This window comes from Periplaneta americana, chromosome 5 (assembly GCF_040183065.1).
Source record: "Periplaneta americana isolate PAMFEO1 chromosome 5, P.americana_PAMFEO1_priV1, whole genome shotgun sequence".
Lineage (NCBI taxonomy): Eukaryota > Metazoa > Arthropoda > Insecta > Blattodea > Blattidae > Periplaneta > Periplaneta americana.
In genome coordinates this window covers 151051463-151072083 of record NC_091121.1, presented here as the reverse complement: position 1 = coordinate 151072083, position 20621 = coordinate 151051463, and the positions used below count along the sequence as shown (strand labels likewise).

Below are 20621 nucleotides of genomic sequence, written 5' to 3'. Positions count from 1 at the left end.
TACAATTGAATTCAACATTTTTAGCACATATTATAACGGTATCTACAAAGAACCTAGTAATACTTCGAAATCTGTTTGTAAATAACATTAGAATTAGTGTACAAACTTCATGACACAGAATCTAGACAACATTTATTGCCTTAGCAACAACACAAAACGATTTCAATAATCGATAAAAATTCCTTTCTATAACCAACGGACTTCGTTATTCCTATGTAGTGTACGATTCTTATTTTGAATACTCAAGAGTCGTTATACTGTTGTTTATGATAGAGAATAAGCCTATGTTTAAGGAATAGTAGTTCATTATTTGTTGAGCGTTACTCACATTATCGGGGTCTGAGCCGGATTCTGGTACAGACTCGACGCTGGAACTATGCTCGCCAGGGGCGCCACCGTTCAACAGGGCGCTGAAACTCTTCCCAGACTGTGGCGTCTGTGGCAGACTCTGTAACAAAGGAAAGCGCCCCATTGTAGGAACTGCATCCATATTTATTTCACATCTGAAACGAAGTTTACAAATTAAACTTGCAGCCTGAAAATATAGACAGAGGACCGTAAGGTTTAGGTGTTTGCAATCGACTTACTAATATATGTCAAGAAATTTATATTTTCTTATAAAATTTTTTAGAAAATTTAATACTAAAGGTAACGATTAAGAAAAAAAATATTTCTTGGAGGAATAGGTAATAGTAATATACGTTACAAGAGCGGTATGTTGACGTTTTCATGGTCGAGGAAAAGATTGAAAAAGCGAAACGTAGTTGAGCTTTTTTAATTTCCGAGAACATGAAAACAAACATACCGCTCGTGTATCGTACATTATTTTGTGCGAAGATCGTTTATTACATACCTGAAAGACGAATTTCTAATTAGTTGCAATGAAATCTCCATGTTGGTTTCCGTTTAATGACGGCAACTTCGGAAAACCAAAATATCTTTCTTCAACATTGTTGCTATAAAATGTTTTCTCTGTTTACTATACTCCAGCAGGCCGTGATATACGTCTGCTTTTTTCCCCCCAGTCTATAAATGCGAACTTAAAACAAACGGTAAGGTTATGTAATGATTTATTTTTCATTTTAATATTTTAACAATATTATTTATATAACATATTGCAGTAATAACATCGGCATCTGGAATCTTCTTGATTTTTTCACGGCTTCCTTAATGTTACTTGTATCAGGAATGCAATAATTTTTGCAAATATTTAAAAACAATAATTAACATTGCAATTTAGATGAAATTGCAGTGGTAAGTTTCCAATTTTTAATTATTACTATGTTAAACGTCTCTAAAAATAATATGTTAAAAGCCTAAAGCAGTAAAATGAATGTCGCGCTTAAGCGGTAAGAAGAGGGAAATTGTTATGTGTGTTACGTTGGGAATACTGAATGTGGTATTTCACACTTACCGCGTATTGGTTCTGTGCGGAAAACAAGCAAATACGCACGATCTCGCACAAAAGATCCTAGACTATGTTGTTGAGGTAGGTCTTTAAATATTCCATACAAGAATCATGCAGAAATTTAATTAATTATATATTTTATTATGTAAATATTTTACGGTTATAAAAGATATACAAATTTGATATTATTTTTACAGGTAATTATTAGCTATTTTAATATTCTCGATAGAGTTTTATAAAGGGCAAAAAAGACACAAAATTAAAAATAGGCCTACTCTATTTTCGAAAATACATAACATTAATTTATAATGAATAAACTGTTGGAAAGAGTAGACTTTAAAGATGGGCAGGACTTTTTATTATATTTTTTGAGGATCAATTAAAATCTTATGGGATGTCAATACACAATGATGCGAAAAATGTGGTTTTTGAAGACAATTTATTACTTAAAAATGCAGAAACTGAATGTTGGTAAAATTAATAATAGTTAATGATCTTTCAAATAATCAAAATTAAAAATGATGTTCTATGTGACCGCCATTTGCCCGCACAACCATTTGTAGGCGTCTTCTCCATTGTCCAATAGCACTGGATATCTGTCTTTGATCTAGCCGGACCCAACATTCAAGAAGGCGTTGTCTTAAATGTTCAATATTACGAATTCTTATTTTGTAGTATACTGCTTTTTGTAGTTCACTCCATACAAAATAGTCCATAGATCTCGTTTGAAACTCCAGCGGAAACCACCAGAGAATCTGAGAAATGCGATCTTTCACGCAATAATCTCTCAGGAGGGATATCATGTCCGTATCTTGCTAATCAATCGTTGTACACTTGAAACAGACCATTCTCGCTGAGCCTAGTTCCTTACAATTTGACGGGCAGATAAATTATCATATTGGTGCAAATGTTTAATGAAAATCTTGTCTTCGCTCGTTAAGCGACCCATTATTCACAAAATGAGAACTCAAAACGGAAGAAAACAAATGATGATAGCACAACAAACGGCTTGGCCTGCTGAACTCGTAAGACCATAATGCTTTGTTCGGCATAAACGATCGATTTTGCACTGCCTTACAAAAAATTAAAAAATAATGTTTAATAAATGGTACAAATTAAAAATTACAGTACTTTCCCAGTCTACAAGGACTGTGAAATTTGCCTGTGAAATAAACTTTCAAGTGAAATGATTAGCTACTGGGATATAACCATTTAAATTTTGTGCCTTTTTTAGGCCCAATGTTATATTAAGTACGAGAAGTTTTGTTCTTTTAGCTTTTATGGTATTGGGTTCGGAATATGTATGATAAGACTTTCTTGTGTTAAATTCTAACGTACATTGTTTACATGTTTCGACCTATTTATGGGTCATCCTCAGAACTGGTCGTTGTTGGTCTTGGTGGCTCTTGTTTTGTTTCCTGTGAGGGTGTGTTCGTGTGGTATAATTTAGAGTCAAAGAATGTGTGCGCTCTGAAATTGAGTTGTATGTTGGGAATTTCGTTGGGGTGTGTTTTCGTGTGTCTGTATATTTCATATTGTTCTAGTGTGTTCAGTTTCTGGCTTTTTTGTTGGATGTGCAGAATTTCCATGTCTGTGTTGATGTCTCTGTGGGTGTGGTTAGCATTTGTGACGTGTTCTGCATATGTGGAAGTGTTTTGTAATTTTGTTATGGCTGTGATGTGTTCTCTGTAACGTGTTTGAAACGATCTGCCTATCTGTACTATGTAGTAATAGTTGCAGGTGTTACATCTGAGTTTGTATACGCTTGTGTGGTTGTATTTGTTTGTTTGTGTTATTTGTGTGTTGAGATGTTTTTGTAGAGTGTTATTTGTTCTGTATGCGATGTTGTAGTTTAATTTCTTGAATGAGGTTGCAATTTTGTGTGTGTTTTTGTTTTCGTATGTTAGTGTGATATATTTTTTGTGTTCTTGTGTTTGTGTTGATTCTTATGTTTTTTGTGATTATGTTTTGTCTTACGTATTATGTTGTCTGTTATGTTAGGGTTGTATCCGTTTTCTTGTGCTATGTATTTGATTGTGTTTAGCTCTTCGTTGTAATCCTGCTGGTTCATTGGTATGTCCAGTAGTCTGTGTACCATTGTCCGGAATGCAGCTTGTTTGTGTTGGGTGGTTGGATGTGTTGTGTATGTGTGTTGTTGTTGTTGTGGGTTTTCTGTATACTTTGAATGTGTGTTTGTTGTCTACTTTTGTTACTGTTATGCCTAGAAAATTTATGGATTTGTTGTTTTCAATTTCTAATGTGTTGTGTAGCTTTGGGTGTATTTTGTTTATGTGTTATGTAGGTTTTGGATCTGTCATTTGTTTCCTTTTATGCTAACTAAGATTAAAAAAAAAATGAATTTCACTAAATTTTTGCACACCAATGGCGTTCCTCTTCCCTTAAAAGAAGGATCAATTGATAGTACGTGCAAGCCAATAATTATACAGTAGAACGTGGTTATAACGACATCCAAGGGACCTTAAAAATTATGTTGTTATAAACGAGTGTCGTAGTAACCGAGATTCACATTATCAATCTAGTGAGGTGGAAAATGAAAAATAACAAACTTAATTAGACTTATTTTAGATTTATCCTATTGACTTTTAAGCCTACAATGATTAAAAATAAAATACACGTAGGCCTAGAATTATAAATATAGTATTCTGTATTAAAACAGTTTGTTCAGTACTCACCAAACTACTTTACTTAGAAGTGAAGTAACCAGTCATTTTACTCTGTTGTCTTCTACCTGCCCAATACACACTTTCTAGGGCTAAATTACGTTCTATGTTCATAATTTCAGTTGCAATTTCACTGCTCCCTTCCCTACCTTCATAGAACACGTTCATAATTCTAATGACTTCTAAAGCGTCACTCACTTCTTTTAGTGGCAATACTGCGTTAAAATGCGTGCACTTAGTGAAAACTTCCTGTCGAAACTGATCTAATACCGCATGAATTCGGGCAGGTTACAATGGGGTGAGGAATCCGCCTGCATTCCAGAGGTCTATGACAGAAGAAGACTGTAAAGAATTTGTCAGGGTCAGATTTCAACAAAATATTTCTTAAAATACTTTGATTCTTAGAAAATCTGATTCCAAACTGAGGTTTAAAATGACGTTATATGCGAGGTAGACGCATATACGTTTTTCGTATTAAGCAAGGTAGGAAAGCATACGTTGTTGTTGTTGTTGTTGTTGTTGTTGTTGTTGTTGTTGTTGTTGTCGTCTAGTGCCTTGCATTTGGCAATGAAGCCATTAGCAGTCGTGTTTTCCAATACTTTTGAACTGTAGTTTCTTCTGATCTTAATGCGTCACAGGTCTTCAAGTGGTCTTCATTCATTTCTGCTGGATCGTTACACAGGACACATATGGGCGAAGCAGAGATACCTATTCTGTAGAGATGACTTGCTAGACAGTCATGATTTGTCAATAGTCTGAAGGCTGCAACTGCTGTTTTCCTTGGTCTCTGGGGGATTATATCTGGGTTGGAAAGTAGTGTAATCCATTTTTTCTCTTTAGCATTTAATTCTACAGAGACATCATTTTATTTTTACTTGCATTTTTATTGTACCTGCATTTCTGAATGTACTTCACTCTCACCCCTTCATTAATGTCCTTGCTCCCGTCAGACACACAAACTTACGGCCGCTGTTGCATTCGAAGTCTTCAAGCAGTGAAGTAAACACTGCAGTGTATAGTGTGTTTCATAAATATGATTGCGTTTTCTATAGAAGAAAGAACCTATATTAATAATATCGTACTAAAAATTATATTCAAGAAACGATAAATTCAAATTCAGAGAATATGCTTCAAAATATATGCTTTATATCTGAACTGCGACCGAGCACGAGCGCTGCTCATTCGGTCTCAAATTTTGTTAATACTACTGTATCTCCTTTTTATATTGCTTGTATTATTTTATTTCTATTTCTCTTGTTTGTTTTGTAATTATATTCTTTATTCTGTATATTTAAATATAAATAAATAAATAAATAAATAAAATGTTTTTAATAATATGCGTACTGAATTGAAGCCTGCATTGTAATGAACGGCAACCATTTTCAGCAACTTGTTTAAAAATTCAGATTAGCTTTTTTGAATTGAGGTGGCTAGAAGCAAAGGAATGCTAGTGACATTTGTAATAACATGAGTTAAGTGCATCCAGTGTAAGCTAAAGTATCTAAAATTTTACTGGCAAAGGGATATTTTAATCGCATCATACATTAAAATTTAAATAAAAATTTCACCGATTTTACGAAAGTTTAAATATTTAAACCCAATTTTCTCAAAAGTAACTTAAGTGCACTTACAGCCCTTTACTTATGACCCCCTCAATTTAAATGCACTCTCTATATTGTATGTTAACATCAATAATTAATATGCTAAATAAAGTAGACATTACATAACGAACATAGCCCCCTGAAAAGTTGAGTTTTTGAAAAAAAAAATGTTACTACTCTACTGTATTTTGATAAATTCCGTAAAAGTGATGATCAAACTGAAAATCGTAATATCGTATTTCCCTACAACATAAATGGATACACTACTTTTCTCTCCTCCTATACCTAGTAAAATGATTTGTTTACATATTGCACTAGTAACATCAAACTCCTGTAATGGAAGGGGGCAACAATGTTTCCGAGTATAGCCAGGTTCATGTTAAAAATGTTGGTAAAAATAAAGTGATGTCCCTTGTAGGTATGAATGAGAAAATTTTGTAGTGATCAAGCGTTTTATTGAGGAATATGAGAAATTAAGTTTAGATTTTTGTTTTATTGTTGTGCCTTTCTAGGCAAGTGTGTCTGCGGTTTCATTTCCCATGACTTCACAGTGTGCTGGAATCCATTGGAGATGGACAATCTTATTAACTTTTTGGAGTTGTGTTAACATTTTGTAGCATTCTCCTATTTTTGTTGACTTTTTTGTAGCATTTGAACATATTCCCTGAATTGCAGCTTTAGAATATGTCGTATGGGGAATTAGTTGGGACCACAGAATATTTGACGTTACAGGCGAGGTGTCGCATAAAACGAGGTCGCTATAACCAAGTTCTACTGTATTCCTGAACTTTACCTATATTATTATGTTTATCTTAATTATTTCTGTTACTAATGATGATAACATGTGACTGAAATGGAATTCGAGAGTATAAAAAAAAATCTCGAGCAGCGCTCCATTTCAAAAAGTCTGCGCGGAGGAGCCATGTTGGCAGTCTTGATTAAATATGACGCAGATCATATCAGTGGTGACGCATCATCACTCCCAGCTCGCGATGAAAATATCCTGACAACACGGAGTCTCTTCCGGCTTACTCAGCAAGTATTTATTAATCTCGCATTAAATGGCCCCACTCGATGTAATTAAACTGCGTCGTCCCGGGATTAAACGTGCGCGGGGGCTTTGTAATGCAATATAATGACGAGCAGGGCTGCCAATTATCGCTGCTGTTTTGTTAATACTGCTACCTGACGCAATATCAAATTACAACGGGATAACTATTCGTTCGGAGTCTTAACCAATTCAAGTAGCAGACCGACATCGTCATTGTATTATAGGAATTATAAACAAACGCAGCTGATATCTTTGCATAATAAATTCAGGCAAAGTCGATTTACGGTCCAATAACTGACAGCAATCACTATTTGTTTGCTATCGGATCATCCACATGTCAGAGCCAATCGGAAATTAATATATTAAAGCAGCGAAACATGCACCACCACCACCACCACCACCACCACCACCACCACTGTATATATGGATGCAGTATGTATGTATGTATGTATGTATGTATGTATGTATGTATGTATGTATGTATGTATTTTTTTTTTTTTTTTTTTTTTTTTTTAAATATTAGTTGAACGGCATGTCCCATTACAATAAAGGTAATACTACATGCCTTGCTACCTGTATGTTTGCAATATAACACATTATGTCTCGTTTCTGTCACTCTCTAGGCGTATGTAGATCTGTTATTCTGTTGTGAAAATTTGAGTCTTTCATTATATCTATTGCCTACTCTTATCTATCCTAGATTAAATTATCCTAAGTTTACTCGTCTAAATTTATAACATTGACATAGTTTGTGAATGTATGAGCATGTTCTTGCATTATTTTAACCTTTGTGAAAGTCCACTTGCCAGTTTTCCTTAACATTTCCCGCTGGAACGCTAGTCTTTCTTTGTCCAATTTCGGGCACTCGAAAAGGAGGTGGTCGACGGTCTGTTCCTCTGCTCCACACGCACACGACGGGTTGTCCCTCAGCTTGAATCTATATAAGTAAGCACCGGTTTTTCCATGTCCAGTTAGAAAAGTTGTGACCTTTCCATTAAGTGGAATATTAACGCGTAACCTCTCTTTTACACTGGGGAAAAACGATTTTGTCACTGCACCATTTATCGTGTATGTATGTATGTATGTATGTATGTATGTATGTATGTATGTATGTATGTATGTATGTATGTATGTATGTATGTATGTATGTATTGTGGCGTTTATTGTGACGTTTTGTTAAGTGACCTAAGTTCTGAACTGTCAGTCAAGTTACAGCGAGCTCAGAATATGTGCGTCAGATACGTGTGCAACATCCGACGATATGATCACATATCACCGTCCTTCGCAAGTCTTTCGTGGCTCCGACTTAAAGAACGCAGAACTTCACACTCTTGGTCTTTACACTTTCGAATTCTGCACACCTCAACACCAAATTACCTTTCGTCTCGTTTCTCTTATCTATACTCTAACCACGACGTAAATACCAGATCACTTATCTGTGGCACGCTAAGTATACCTCTTCATAGAACATCTTGTTATTCATCATCTTTTACAGTATCCACCTCGCGTCAATGGAATTCCTTGTCACAAAGTATTAGGGGCTGCAAGACAACAAACACCTTTAAGAACAGCTTAAAAGATAACCTTATTAGCATTTCACTCCAATCATACTGATTTAAACTATCACTGACTACATTCTTACTTCTTTCTTTAGACATCATCCTGATTGTGCTGTATTTTCAAAATTGTCTCATAATAATCTCTTTCTATTATCTAATATAATTTGAAATATATTAACATTCTATGTATTTTAGTTTAATTCTGCTACACAGTTTATTTCAGTGTTTAATTAATAGTTCATAGTATTTTGTTGTTTAATTCGTAAATAACTCTTGTATAGCCTACATGTAACCCTCATCTAAATCAAATTGTTGAATTCTTTGTAAGTTCATGCATATGTATATACACTTTTTGCTGGTTGAGTGGAGGAGAAGGCCTTACGGCCTTAACTCTGCCAGCTAAAATAAATTATTATTATTATTATTATTATTATTAATATTATTATTATTATTATTATTATTATTATTATTATTAATTCATTCATCGTGTTCCAAGCGCAGGTCTTTCACTGCAAAGCCAGCACTCTCCAGTCTTTCCTATTTTCTGCCTTCCTCTTTGCCCCCTCATATTTATTTATTATTGCTCGTAATTTTGAAATGAATACGAATTAATAAATATAATGAAAGATAAACTAGCCCACTCCTGAATGAGTAAGACTCGTGCTCAGGAGGGGATTCCAATACAGACAAAAATAAAATTAAAATTGAGAGTGAATACAGATTAAACAGGGTTTAATATGTTTAAACCCAAACTGTAAATCCGATACAATTTTTTTTTATTAATTTGGAGAGGATTCGTGGTTAAAATAATATTGGAATAAAATATGTTTAATAATCAGGGACCTTGACTCATGCTATGATAAAAAGCTGCATTGGTTTTACATTTTGGTTCAGACAAACGCAGAGAATTCATATTTTTAGTTCTATATTTATGTACATAACTTTCAAAGTCATTAAATTTCTATGAAAATATTTCAATAAAATAAAACAAAACATTTGTTTAATGTTGAAAACTTTGAAATCTTTAAACAACAATTCAGTTGGGTAATCTTTCTGCATTTTTAAACAAATTTTTAATACTTTTTTCTGTAGTAAAATTAACGGATAAAAGTTGGATTTACGAGTTCCACCCCAACCTATGATACCATACATAAATATAGATTGATCCATATGATCCATATAATTTAATGTCGTCTATCAACTGATATCTTCATCTGCCCCGAACTCTTCTCCCGTTCACCATTCCTTCCAGTGCATCCTTCAGCAGGCAGTTTCTTCTCAGCCAGTGACCCAGCCAATTCCTTTTCATCTTCCTGTTAAGTTTCAGCAACATTCTTTCTTCACCCACTCTTTCCAACACAGCTTCGTTTCTTGCTCTGTCTGTCCATTTCACATGCTGCATCCTTCTCCATATTCATATTTCAAATGCTCTTATTCGCTTCTCTTCACATCGTCGTAATGTCCATGTTTCTGCCTATAGGCCTATTTTTAGTCTCTTAACATTTATTCTTATAAAATGTTTGTGTGAAACATACAGGGAAGATAGAATTTACAAATATAACTGATTTCCCATTGTAAATTCCGATGTATTGTGAACTGTGTTACACAATGTAGAATGTGAAATAAATGGACATGTAGAATCAAATTGTTGTACAGGGTGATTCATGAAGAAATACCTTAATATGGGTTCGTTATCGAACGGTTACGGAGATACAACTGTTTGATGTCACAAAAATTTTGAAACTTCATTTTAACAACTCGCATTTAAAAATAGATAACGGACAAATTTAAAGTTTATATTATAATTATAAAATTGTGAGGTCCATATTATATGGTTTGTAAATGTTGACATCAAATATATCATATCATATCATATTATAATTATATCCATCTAAACAATAAATATGTAATGAATAAGATACAGTATTTTCAGAGTAAATTTATTGTGGTAATAAGTGAACTATGAGGAGATGAAAGTGATAGAGAAAACCAAAGTATTCAAAAGAAATCTGCTCAAAAGCGGCTATATGTATGTATTTATTTACACTGCAAGTGGGCAAGCACCCGGTGGCAGTGGTATATACAATATTAACAATACACAGTTAAAATGATAAGCTATACAAAATAAAATTTACAATACATAATACAATTTACAACACATATACAATTTTATACACAATACAATAAGAATACACAATACAATTTAACACAATAATAATAGAACATAAAATAAAACACCTAATTTTACAACACAACCTACATAATTATGTATAGGTCCTACATAAGTTTTAATAGTCTTTCACTTTACTCTCATCTCATTCCCTGTAGTGGCACTATGACGCATTTCACTGACACTTTAGCACACATTTCACTGACACTCTGTAACACATTTCACTGACACTATAGAACACATTTCATTGACGCTATAAATTATCACTGATCGGAACTGTTCACTGCACTGTAAAACCATAACTTCACTGACTCACCTCGCTTCACTGATACAACAGTTCAAATAAGTTAAATAATTGCATTCTTATGCATACTTATAAACAGAACTACATTTAAACTAAACATTTCTAGTCTAAGGCCCTCTTACACGCTATTTTTAAATAATTTACAATTCAAACCAAGGAAGTAAACTCGTCAGGCTAGATAAATACATGTCACCTTAAAAAATTAAATGTTGAATGTCACCTTAATTTTAATTTTCACTTTATACACAACTCTTTAAATTATTCTTGAATATCCTTAAGGAAGGACAGCCCTCAAAGACCGCTGCAGGTAGGTCATTCCAGTCATTTATAGTTCCATTTAAAAATGAGAATTTACCTACATCCGTTTTCTGTTTCCTACATTTGATTTTAAAATCATGATCGTTCCTACCATAGTACGTTGGCTTTTCTAACCGAGCCGTTATGTCTACCCATGCTTTCTGACCTAGATGTGCTCTATACAATGATGTTATTCTAGTTTTCCTACGTCTGTTTTCCAAAGTTTCCCATTTAAGCTCTTTTATCGTATAAAGCTCTTTTATCGTAACACATATTACAGAAATATCTTAGTATCTACAAGAACTCGAACTGCGATTAATATCTGAGCCAACAAATGACTGATCCATTATCTGTACATAATTGAACACCCTGTATAACACGATACCATACCCAGCAGCACCATGCATGGTTTCATTTTAATGGAAACGAATTAATTTAGTAGTACGTTATCGCATGCCGTTAAGTAAATTAAAGGAGTTATTTTCATTGTTAAAATGGCAACATTACACAAATTATACATTAGGTGGAAGTAATTCTTATAAACCAATGTACTGCGTACAAATTAATGGAACAAACACAATTAAATATTTGGCAATTAGCTGGATGACATGCAGAATAAACGTACGCGGTTTGATTTTCTGTTCGCAGCGTTACGCCAGGAGTTACCTTCATCACTGTAATTGGAATGTCATGTGAAGAACAAACATGGCCATCTGCTGCCGTCAGCACTTGTTTGCGCACACGAGCTTGCCAGGTACAGAGGTCAGAACTGACCCGGGGGGAATACTTAACAGTGATCTCCCGTAGCACAAGTCAGCAAATAATAGCAGCCATGTACTCTTGTTCGTGACGAAATTTAGACTAGTACTATACAGGGTGTTTTTCTGGGTATCAGCACACAGGGATTTAACATTGCCACAAGAAACTTGTGAATAAAAACAATTACGAAACAACTTGGTCAGTGGGCCATGTTTAGAAATCAGCAGGCTTTGACAATTTGTAACAAGAGAATATCAGGCTTTTTCTTAGCAACCATAAATTCTGTGGCCGGGAGGAAAAAGGTCTTAAGTAAAAATTTTATACTTTTCAGGAGACCATTAGAAAGATTGAAATTGGTGCCAATGCTTTTCTGGAAATCAATGGACGTTGTTCCAGCACTTGTTGTGATGAGATAGTAAAGCAATGGATCCATCCTGCTCATTTAACACTGAAGAGAGTGTTTTTCCTTTTCATTCGGTTTGTTTTCTTTGTGTTTTTCTGTATGTTTGGGGTCAATAAATTGTGTCTGTAACATTAATGATTTGTTTAGTCACTTTTCACGTATCTAATTACTTCCATCTAATCTTACAGTGACATAAACTCCTCTTGCTCTGAAAGGAAGTGTCGCAGCCACGGGTTCCTTAACAAAAACTGTTTATACATCTTGATTATACAACTTTTAACACTGTATCACTTCGGAATATGTATTATATGACTTTCTTGTGTTAAATTCTATCGCACCTGGTTTACATGTTTCGACCTTTCATGGGTCACCCTCAGAACTGGTCGTTGTTGGTCTTGGAGCCTCTTGTTTTGTTTCCTGTGAGGGTGTGTTCGTGTGGTGTAATGTAGAGTCAAAGACTGTGTGTGTTCTGAAATTGAGTTGTGTTGAGAATTTCGTTGGGGTGTGTTTTTGTGTGTCTATATATTTCATATTGTTCTAGTGTGTTTAGTTTCTGGCGTTTTGGTTGGATGTGTAGCATTTCCATGTCTGTGTTGATGTCTCTGTGGTTGTGGTTAGCATTTGTGATGTGTTCTGCATATGTGGAGGTGTTTTGTAATTTTGTCATGGCTGTGATGTGTTCTTTGTAACGTGTTTGAAATGATCTGCCTGTCTGTTCTATGCAGAAGTTGTTGCAGGTGTTACATTTGAGTTTGTAACGCCTGTGTGGTTGTATTTGTTTGTTTGTGTTGTTTGTGTGTTGAGATGTTTTTGTTGAGTGTTATTTGATCTGTATGCGATGTTGTAATGTAATTTTTTGAATGAGGTTGCAAACTGTTTGAAAGAAAGTTAGGCCTACCTATCCCATTCCAAAGTTTGTCGGTTTAATTTAGAAACGACCTGTATATATTATTTGTCGGTTCAACATCTATACTAATAATAAATCTGTAGCCGAAATTTTTCTGGTAATTTTCAATTTTCCAAAAATAATTGGTCCTAACATATATAATTAACCATCCTCAAACCGAAAATCGCATTTTTGAAATTTTTGTTTGTATGTCTGTCTGTATGTTTGTTACCTTTTCACGCGATAATGGCTGAACCGATTTATATGAAAATTGGAATATAAATTAAGTTCGTTGTAACTTAGATTTTAGGCTATATGGCATTCAAAATACTTTATTTAAAAGGGGGGTTATAAGGGGGCCTGAATTAAATAAATCGAAATATCTCGCTTATTATCGATTTTGTGAAAAACGTTACATAACAAAAGTTTCTTCAAAAATGATTTCCGATAAGTTTCATTCTTTACAAAAGTTTGATAGGACTGATATTTAATGAGATAAATGAGTTTTAAAATTAAAATAACGCCATCTAAGAATGAATTAAGAACAAATGACTTCGTCTATAAGGGGCCTTGGACAACAACAATCGAAACAGGGACCTTGGACATCGACAATCGAAAGCTATTAAATATTGCCTACAGAGAATGTTTCTGTTTTTGCATGAAGTAATATCAGAAGCTAAATTAACCGATTTGTATAATTAATTATTATTTCAACCATTGGAAAGTGTAGTTTCTCTAGATGGACATAATGCTATAATGTTATTACAGTAACGTATGAGTAAATCGAGGACAGGTAAGATTAAAATAGCTTCTTATGCACAGAAAATTTGATAGGCTATTTTGTACATTCGTTTTCTGTATTTCTTAAAATAATATTTATGTACACTCATTTTAATCTCAGAGAATTAACGAACAACGAGAGTGTATTGATATAGTATGCAGTAATAGTACGTTAGCTTAGCAATCCATTATTTTATAATTCAAATTTTAACTATGCTCAATTGAATCGTGTTAAAATACATAAAATATAAATGCAATGCAAAAAAAATTGGGTAATGAGCGAAGCAGATTATGTTGCGCTGTTGTAAAAGTTGTTCCCTGGATCAAACGTCCTATTTTAATTATGTAATTACTTTATATTTATTTCTAACAGGTGCAGCGGAGCGCACGGGTACGGCTAGTGTTCTAATAAAAAACAAACATTTTTACTTCAATTTTCAGTCCAGCAAATATCGAAAAGAAAAACAGAAAATCGTAGTCGAGTTAGGAAGTTGTCTATCTGAGGAACCAGAAACGATTGTTCAGGGCTTTTGAAGTCCCCAGGGACATCTATTCCGGACGCTCTGCACGCACGTTGAACACAGTCGCGGAATGCTGTATTTTGCACTGTTTTTATTTGAAGATATAATCGGATTACGGGGGGTTTATTTGCCTGAGGTTGCACACCCACCTGGGACCCCGTCGGTTACTATTTTCACAGTCTCTCGTGTATTTAATGAACCCGTTCACATAAAGACAGAGACTACGGTGTGTGAAAATGAATTGGAGGGGACTTTACGTTCTGCATAAAAGAGGCAAACTATCATAATGTACCGCGACGATGTAATAACCCAACATATTCACTAGAAGTGCTTCTTAGACCTTCCACCATTAACATCAAACTAAGTTTCAGATAAGAGGATAGAAATTGCTATCTGCTGAAGTAGAGAACCATAAAATTTCATATTAACTATCAAAGGGAAATGTTTCTTCTTTATCTTTTTATGTTCTCTGCATCAGAGATTGAAGTTAGAAGAGAAAGATAATTTTATGGCGAATTTAATTTGCGCTATTTAATGGTGTTCGCTATTGTCTTCCGTACACTTTATAATCAGCGAGCTCTTTAACAGAAAGTAACAGTATAAAACTAACAACTTGGATATTAGGAGTGTAGGGAGAAGAGATGCATCCTCGTTATGTACACAGCCATTTTCCACCCTAGCATAAAATATAATTAAAACTCTTGGAAACGGCTCATTTTAAGGAAACAAGTTAGCCTCAAGAAATGGCTACCTCGAGAAACTTCGTAACTCGTGTTGCGAAACATGCACTGATTTGTTTTCTTACAGAAAGATTCTTCTGGTGGGAAATATATATATATATATATATATATATATATATATATATATATATATATATATATATATATATACAGGGACATTATTTTATTTTTACTAACATTTTTAACATTAACCTGCCTATACCTCTGGATCAACGCCGTTTGCTACCTCGTTCCACGACTGGAGGTCCATAATACTGGCGTAATATATAAACAAATCACTTTACTAGGTATAGGAGGGAAGAAAAGTAGTTCATCCATTTACGTAAACTAGGAAATATTGCGCTTTTGAGTTTGGTGATTTTCATTAGGTTTTTGTTTAATCAAAATACAGTACAGTATTAACAATGCGTATTTTTACTCACGAACTGAGCTGTCCATGTGGACGTATTCATTATGCAGTGTATACTATAATGTCTACAGCACATTAGCGTACAATATAGAGAATGAAGTTAAATTGAAAAATAATCATAATGTGAATATTTAAACATATTTTTGAAAATGGTGGCCGTTCATTTCGATACAGGCTTCAGTTCTAATGTGCATATTATCGCACTATAGACTATTGTACCTAATTGAAATTACCAGTTTCGTTCTTTGTACTAGTAACTCATGTTGAAATAATTCCGTATCTATTCTATAAAATGGTACGTTAGGTACTATAAATTCAATCTTCACTTCTGCCTGATCCGAAAAAATAAAATTACTCAGACATACTATCTACTGTTCGTCCAAGTGGTTATGTCGTAGGGTCGTAGAAAGGGAGGAAATCACGTGACATTTAATTACTTAACAAGACCCTTTTATTGAAGTTATTTTAAACAGTTGCATAATATTACGTAGACGTCCAATTCCTAACAGAAATTAATGTTCTGAGAAAGAAGCTAAGAGAGCCCAGCCACTAGCTGGCGAATAAAAGCTAGTGGGGGAAACCGGGATACGACGTAGGCAAATGGACGACAGTACCTGTGCGAAAATGATTCAATATTGAAAGCTCTTTCGTCACTGGAAAACGTGAACATATTTCTGGAACGTACTGTTTACAATGACCGTAAGGCTACTATGACTGTATAGGCAGCCTTGGTTCTGTGTGGAGGACGGTTGAACTTCATTAGTAGAAGGGGTGGGAGTGAAGTACATTCAAAAATTCAGGTACAATAAAAATTGAAGTAAAAATAAAATGATGTCCCTGTATATATATACACACACAAAGTGAACAATAAGTACCTATGGAATGTTGCTAATAACTTCTTAAATTTTAATTTTACAAAAAAAAAATGTTTTATACTAAAGCTGTTGCAGATAAACCATACAATACGATACCAGTGTTCGAAAAAAAGGTATTCAGGCATATAGGGTGTGACAGTAAATTTTATTTTTTAAATTAAACTTTGTATTAAAACTTAAACATTCCGAATCTCCATTAAATTTTACGTATGAATGTGCACAAATTTTACCCATTCACCTGTTTCATGTCTTTTAATTTTTTATTACATTTGTTTTATAGAATTCAAACTTGAGACAAATAAGTATATAAATTCATGTTGAATAGGCTATAAAAGTAAATAAAACATTATCACTATATAAATTCAGACTTATCTCGGTGTCGTGTATTTTAGTTTGACTATTGCACTTTTACTATGTCATACTAATTTATACCAATAAAACGGTACGAAAGGACGTCTGTCTTTGAACCAATCATGGCTACTTATCGCACAATTTTATCGCTTCCCTAGCATTTGTTTAATATTGTACGAAATGTAAATATAAAAATTGGAAATTCATCTTTTGAAGAGGTGAAAAAATTCAAATACCTGGGAGCAACAATAACAAATATAAATGATACTCGGGAGGAAATTAAACACAGAATAAATATGGGAAATGCCTGTTATTATTCAGTTGAGAAGCTTTTATCATCCAGTCTGCTGTCGAAATATCTGAAAGTTAGAATTTACAAAACAGTTATATTACCGGTTGTTCTTTATGGTTGTGAAACTTGGACTCTCACTTTGAGAGAGGAACATAGGTTAGGGGTGTTTGAGAATAAGGTGCTTAGGAAAACATTTGGAGCTGAGAGGGATGAAGTTACAGGAGAATGGAGAAAGTTACACAACACAGAACTGCACGCATTGCATTCGTCACCTGACATAATTAGGAATATTAAATCCAGACGTTTGAGATGGGCAGGGCATGTAGCACGTATGGGCGAACCCAGGAATGCATATAGAGTGTTAGTTGGGAGGCCGGAAGGAAAAAGACCTTTGGGAAGGCCGAGACGTAGATGGGAATATAATATTAAAATGGATTTGAGGGAGGTGGGATATGATGATAGAGACTGGATTAAACTTGCTCAGGATAGGGACCAATGGCGGGCTTATGTGAGGGCGGCAATGAACCTCCGGGTTCCTTAAAAGCCAGTAAGTAAGTAAGTAAGTAAGTAAGTATCCTAGTATTAATTTTTTTGTTTACCAACATTTCAAGCTGCAAATTCTTTACGGTACTATGAAACATGATTTGTGATCGTAATTTGTTTCCCGCATAGATAATCGACTGAAAATGGCGGCTCCGTTCAAACATTTTGGTGAAGCTAACATTAGTGAAATAGAATTTCAGTAAGTCAATTAATATTTCTGTGACCGTGTGGAAAAATGTCTTAAATCAATTTTTTGTGAAAATGAGATTTTTATATATTCTGAAAGCGGAAACAATTCTCTATAATCTGGTAAAACGGTTAAAGTCAAATAAGACTCCTGACTGGATTTATAGAGCGTTACCAAATGTCCTAAGTACTTTTTGAATCGAGCACACACAGAATAAAGGACTTAAGAATATTTAATACTTTATTCCTTACAAACCATCACATGTTTACTTTCCATGCTTCCCTATTAAAAAGGTCTAAATTGTATTTTAGCCATTTTATCTCATACTGATGCCCTTTCCTTTTAAAACTTTAAGCACCAGGGTAAACAGTGCTATAATTGTTTAAGACCCAGTTTGCATTCCTAATAATTTGAATTTCTCATTTATTTTGACATGAAAAAGGTCTTGTGTTTAATAGTCCCTTCTACTCAGTTTGGCTTCTAGTCTTAAAAAGGGCTTAAGTGCGGCTATTTTTGGAAATAATCATGAAAGTTGTTAAACGAGCAACATAACCTATTTTAGAAGAAATATAAACAAATAATATCCACGAAAAATCTCTTAATTAAAAGACTCTATAATTGACATCAATTTCAATCTTTCTACTGCTTTCCTGAAAAGTATAAAATGTTTACTTAAGACCTTTTTCCTCCCAGCCACAGATTTTATTGTATTAGAGTACTTCATTACTTCTAATCCTTATATACTTTCCTCTAATCGTGTAATAGTCAATTAAATCCCACTGGAGTTTTGATTTTCTCTAGATAAATCAAAACTTCTATAGAGGATTTCACATTAAGAAAAAAGCATTGAGCATATGGGGCTATTCCATCAAGTGACCAGTTACCATAGAAACGTCTGCCTACGGCATAGCCTGTACAATGTATTAGGCAAGGCCCGTTAAATCATTGCTTTTTTCTTAACGTAGAAGCCTCTTTAGTGAGATTACTGCTGATAAATATGCCAACGCTACATAAGCAGAAGTTTATTTCTGATGCGCTGTAGGTCTACTAATCTGTAGGAAGACTGAGAGATAGCGGAGTCTGCGCATGCGCACAAGAGCTTTCCACTATGTTAAAACACAGAGTTGCTTTTTCCTTTTCTAACAAATACCGGATAGTGACCATCCATTGGTATGTGTGTTTATCAAATGTTACATTTTGTGCTAGTACAGTATATTAACACATATTAATTTTGTTTAGTTAGGTGCACAGCAAGTAAAAGTTAGTTTACAATTACTAAGGAACAATGGCTTCTCTTCCGTCTGAACTGAAGAACGTGAAGACTCATGCTGAAACAAGGGAAGTGATGTATAATGTAATTACAACCGTGGAGAGAGAAGCAAACTCAGCAACAGTTAGGCCTACACTCTACTGGAGGAAGCTTTGTCAAGGGTAGCAGGAGCCACGGGGGTGTCCTTGTGTACTGTGAAGACAAAGGGCAAGGACGCTCAATGTAACGGAACATTCAATCGAATTCAGACAAAAAGTGACAGTGTGTAAAACCGGTAACCAAAATAGATGATTTCGATGCCGCTAAAATTAAAATAACAGTGAATAGTTATTTAAAAACTTGAAATACAAGCGCCACCCATCTAATAAGAAAGAGTTTAAGAGGGTTCGTGGATGTAGGATCTGAAATTTCCCCTGAAACGACGATAAATTTTGTTAATTCAATGCCGAGCCGTCTGGAAGCTGTCAACCGTGCTAATGGCTTGCACACAGGATACTGATAATACATTACAGAGATCTATTACATGCATTAGTATAATGTGCTAATACTTTTTTTTGAAATTAGAAAATATTTTTTTTTTGTAAATATTTTTTTCGTGTTATTGTTGTTGTGATTTCTGTGAAAAATTTTCAGTTTCACATTATATTAAGGAATAAACACTTATTTTCTTAAACTTGCCTTTTACACAGATCTCATAGGAAAACATTATTTTGTGTTATTGTTGTTGTGATTTGTATGTGTATGTATGTATTTATTAACACTACAATTGGGTATACACCCGGTGGTAGTGACATATAATATACAATAATTACAATTACATGAAATAAAATAAAATAAACTTAAATCTATAAATAGTAGATGCAATAAACCTAGGACTATAAATGAAAACTATTCAATAATAACGCCTACGATAAGCAAAAGTAAATTTAACTTATAAGTATTTCTATTTCACCCAACTAATACCAATTTAAGTAATTACATATCACTTAATTACATACGAATTTAATTACATATCATCTTAATTATTTACATATCACCTTAATTTATTTATATATAAACTAAATTACATATCATTTTAAGTAATTACATATCAACGTAATTAATTTTATATCAACTCAATTAATTACATGACAACTTAAATAATTACACTGCACCTCCAATTAAATTTTCAGATTTCTGTGAAAGATTTTTAGTTTTAGAGTATGTTAACGAATAAACGTTTTATTTTCTTAAACTTGCCCTTTATACAGATCTTATGGGAAAACATTTTGTGTTATTGTTGTTGTGATTTCTGTGGAAGATTTTTAGTTTCACATTATGTTAACGAATAAACATTTTATTTTCTTAAACTTGCCCTTCATACAGATCTTATAGGAAAACATTATTTTGTGTTATTGTTGCTGTGATTTCTTTGAAAGATTTTCAATTTTACATTATGTTAAGGAATAAACATTTAATTTTCTTAAACTTGCCCTTTTTATAGATCTTATAGGAAAACATTATTTTGTGTTATTGTTGTTGTGATTTCTGTGAA

General features: G+C 33.8%; 1 protein-coding gene across 1 annotated transcript in view; it reads right to left on the bottom strand.

Moving 5' to 3' along the window:
* Window positions 1-20621, bottom strand: part of LOC138700214 (ras-GEF domain-containing family member 1B-A) — a 760608-nt gene that overhangs the window by 325440 nt on the left and 414547 nt on the right. The window contains exon 2 of the mRNA XM_069826665.1: window positions 329-448. The gene's annotated coding sequence lies outside the window, so the exon portion shown is untranslated. The remainder of the gene's footprint in view (window positions 1-328; window positions 449-20621) is intronic.